Source organism: Grammomys surdaster, unplaced genomic scaffold, assembly GCF_004785775.1.
Source record: "Grammomys surdaster isolate TR1022 unplaced genomic scaffold, NIH_TR_1.0 125767, whole genome shotgun sequence".
Taxonomy (NCBI): domain Eukaryota; kingdom Metazoa; phylum Chordata; class Mammalia; order Rodentia; family Muridae; genus Grammomys; species Grammomys surdaster.
Genome location: NW_021620598.1, coordinates 2,884,184 through 2,888,509, shown reverse-complemented (window position 1 = coordinate 2,888,509; position 4,326 = coordinate 2,884,184). Strand labels below are relative to the sequence as shown.

Below are 4,326 nucleotides of genomic sequence, written 5' to 3'. Positions count from 1 at the left end.
ACAGGCATGTGTGTACAGGCATGTGTACAGGCATGTGTGTACAGGCACATGTGTACAGGCATGTGTGTACAGGCACGTGTGTACAGGCATGTGTGTACAGGCATGTGTGTACAGGCATGTGTGTACAGGCACATGTGTACAGGCACGTGTATGCACACGCCTGAACCCACCCCTATAAAATCACTGACCTTTGAAAGATAATGATGTGTTCGTGCATGCTATGCCACAAATCTGTGCCTACTTTATTACTTGGAGGGGCTGTGCTGGGGAAGGAGCCCAGGGCCTCATGTACACCCAGCACACTCCGCCTCTGCGCTCTTACACCAGCCCATCCACACACTTTCTTCTGCATTATATGCAAAGGACTCACTCTTCAATTGGCAAACCAGATAACGGAGTGATAAGCATTACATAAGCTATTTGCACCATGATCGAAAAGTTCAAAAGCCGAAATCGTGATATCGGCCATAAAGTTCTTCTGTATAAAAAGCCCACAGCTGCTGGGGATGGGGCAGTGTCTTCTTTTTTGTCACTGCCTTTATTCCCACAAACCAGGGACACTGATCTAAGGCCGTGAGTTAGTTTCCTTGTCATGACTTTCAGGGAGCCCCAGCGTTTGGGAATCATGTCACTTGACTGGTTGCTTTTAAGGAATAACCAGGACTTAGGCAGAGAAACACTGGTCTTGCCATTCACAAATGAGATGAGATAACACAGCTTCACGAGTCAGGCAATCTCGACGTGAACTCTGGACGCAGGGCCTGGCAGCACACACATCGAGGAACACATTGGTCCTTCTTGATTCCAACCAGGGCAGATAAGAGCCTTTCCCTTTGAATGAGTCCCCCAGATAGATAACAGAGGTCACATGGGCACACCCCAACACACTGAGGTTCCTGGCAAGCCCTGGAATCCTCACAGACTCTGAGAGCAAAAACATCCGGGGCAGTCCTACCACTGTGTTCAACATCCACAGTTTATCACCATTGCTGATTCATGGAGAAGAGCAGCAAGGCCAGCCAGTGACTGTGCCCTGTGCCCTAAATATTCCAGAAGGATAGGGGGATGAGGAACAAACCCCATCTTAGTGGTGTCCACATGGCTTGGGATAACTGAATTAAGTAACAGCTACATTTCCTTGGGAATTAAGAAGTTGGCCATTTGAGCCGGGCGGTGGTGGTGCACGCCTTTAATCCCAGCACTTGGGAGGCAGAGACAGGTGGATTTCTGAGTTCGAGGCCAGCCTGGTCTACAGAGTGAGTTCCAGGACAGCCAGGACTACACAGAGAAACCCTGTCTCGAAAAAACCTTAAAAAAAATAAAAATAAAATAAAATAAAATAAAAATAAAAATAAAAATAAAAAAAAGAAGTTGGCCATTTGAAAATTCTAAGAACATTCAATAAATAGAAAACAAAAGAAACAGACATACAGTGTCATGCTGGAACAGGACAAAGCACATGGGAATTAGGGTGTCCCCTGACATCTTTTTATGCTGAAGAATCTTGACTGTTGCCAAACATGGATGATTAGGCTAATATGACTTGCTAATCATACAATGAGCACCTACTGTGTGAAGCCAAGTAGGGCTCATTCTCCTCTAAGGTCCCCTCTACCCATAGATCCTAAATCTCTTAAGCCCTTAATTATATGTGGTCATGTAACTTCTTAGGTCTGCCTTTCCTACTAGATTGTATGTCTTGATAGAGCAAGGGGTGTATTTGCGTGACTTTTGCACGCGTACTTCCAGAACAATCTCTACCACAGAGCAGGTGTTCAAAAGCAATTTCTACACTTGGCACAGAATCAGCACTCACGTTTGTGGGACTCTGTGAGAGCTCACTTTGGCTCTGCTCTCTCTGTATGAGCAGCTACTGCAGGTATCACTCAGTCAGTGAAACAGCACCCAACATCCAAAGACAACATCTGTGCAGTCAGTACCAAGAACAGAAGTCAAAGGAAATTCTGCACTTGATTCATGACCTGCAGTTTCCAGAGTGGAGAATAATTACAGGGTCTGAAAGAGTTTGTAAGAAGGAGAATAAAAAAAAAATCTCAACAGAATAGAGAACAGAGAGGTTCCCAGGCATGAAGGGAGCTGTGGAGACTAGGGATGCCGGGTACTAACCCCCCTCTAGCAAGGCAAAGGACTTGGCCAGACAGGTTCAGTGCATTCTCTGGCTTTGGGGTGAAACTGGTACCCAGCAGACAGTAAACACAAAGAGACAAAGGAGCCAGAGGCTTGCCATTCTGATTTTCCCCTTAGGTCCACAAATGCTGAACTTTGGATATGTCCTGTGACCAACTGTGCCATAGGTTAGTCCACAAGTTTCAACAACATCAGCAAGGTAGCTACTAGGTGTGATGATGCACACCTTTAATCCCAACTCTTGGAAAGCAAAAGCAGGCAGATCTCTGGGAGTTTGAGACTAGCCTAGGCTACATAGTGAGTTCCAAGATAGCCAGAGTTGCATGGTAAGGCCCTGTCTCCAAAACAAAACAAAACAAGGCACTCATGGAATCCTGGGTACTTGGAAGGCTAAGGCAGGAGGATTGTGAGTTCCAGGCTAGCCTGGGACACATAGAAAAACTTTTTTAAGGAAGGGAGGAAAGATGAGGAAGAAGGGAGAGAAGAAGGGATGGAGGAGAGGGGAGAGAATGAAGGGCCTTTGGTTTTTGGGTGGAATAAAAGACTGGGGTTATGGTTTGGCTACTGCTTGAGCACACGACCAACCTAGCTCAGAGAAAGCTGGTTCAGCACCCTCAGGACTATACAAAGAAAGAAAGACAAGAGACAATAGGAAAGTTACTGTGGACTCCCCAGGAGCACATGCTGCCTCTGACTCATCGTCAAACCTCTGTATTACTAACAGAGGTTATTGGATAGACAAGTCACTTCCTAAATATCTTCTAGAACTACTTATTGAATACCAGACCATAGACACTTGAAGCAGCCAGAGAAAACAGTTCCGTGCCTTCCACGATCAAAGGAACCCCGAACAATAGCATCATCAGTCACAAAAGCATCCGGACAGCCACAGACTCTGGCTTCCTGACTATGTCCTCTCTATTTGTTCCCTCATTTACTGTGCCACAGGACAGACTCCTCAGCTCACTGCCTCCCAGAGCTCAACACTATTAACCTAGGGAAACCGGCTTAACCCTTCCACTGCTAGAGGAAGTCTGATTAGGTTTAAGGGAGTGGTCGAAAAGCCAAAGAGGCAGTCTTATCAAGGGAGCAATGGTGGATGGCATGCCGGCTGGCAGCTCCCAGACTCACCAGTTCTAGCCCACACAGCTAGTCATTCTCGGCAGGTTTTTGTTTTGTTTTGTTTTTTACATAACAGAATCATATTTACACACCTTTGAGTTCAGTTTGTTAGGCAAAGGACCTGAAATAACTTTTCAGAATAAACAAACTAAAAGCCACAGAAGACTTCCCTGTACCTTTACCTATGACCCAGGGGTCCAACAAAATAGGTTAATCATTACCATCCACACAGCGATCAACATGCCAATGGTCAGTGTAGAAAATGCCCATGAAACACACGGGAAGCCCAAGGCCAAGGCCAGCACGTAGCAAGGGTAAAAAAAAAAAAAAGGAGAGGTATATTTTAACAAGTGAAGCCCAACACAGCTCCAGTCATTTCCCCATCACCTCATTCTTGCCCAACAATGCTGAAGGCATGACCTTGAAACCTCGTGATCACAAGAAATGGTTGGCATGAGAGGCAAGACGGCGAGCCCAGTGCGGCACAAGACAGTAGCTTCGAGGCTCCACGGCCCTACGGTGACAGCACAAGATGAACGTTCCCAGCTTTTCTAAAGACCACATCCCATGAATTTTCTTCCCATGAAGTCTTCACTACATGATGGGGCTTATCATTTGAAACCTAACGTGCCTTTACAGTTTTGATGTAATCTTGCCCCTGTGAATAATGATGTCAAAAATAAAATGGTGAAAGAAAAAGCTACAAGCTTCAACACATTCTGTGCCTGTTGCAATCAAAGTTGGCTGAGCCCAGGAGTCTGTCACAAGAATCAAAAGTCAACTAACGTGGCATTTGTATTTGTCAGTTGGAAAGCTTTGATCCTGTACAGACAGAACGTACAAACATGGGGACCATGTTGTGATGTTTAGCAGCCAAGTGACAGAAGCCACAGATCAATGACCCTGCCACGTGTAAACCAGACTGTGCCAAGGAGCGATGCCGGTACAAGAAGAGGTTGTCACAAAAAAAAAATCTGATTTGTGAAGACAGCCATGTAAGGAGTCTCAGTCTCTCTCTCTCTCTCTCTCTCTCTCTCTCTCTCTCTCTCTCTCTCT

At 45.8% G+C, this 4,326-nt stretch overlaps 1 protein-coding gene across 3 annotated transcripts in view; it reads right to left on the bottom strand.

Annotated features, from left to right (window-relative positions):
* The window catches only part of Ppara (peroxisome proliferator activated receptor alpha), a 69,163-nt gene that overhangs the window by 29,569 nt on the left and 35,268 nt on the right, over positions 1-4,326 (bottom strand). The window lies entirely within an intron of this gene.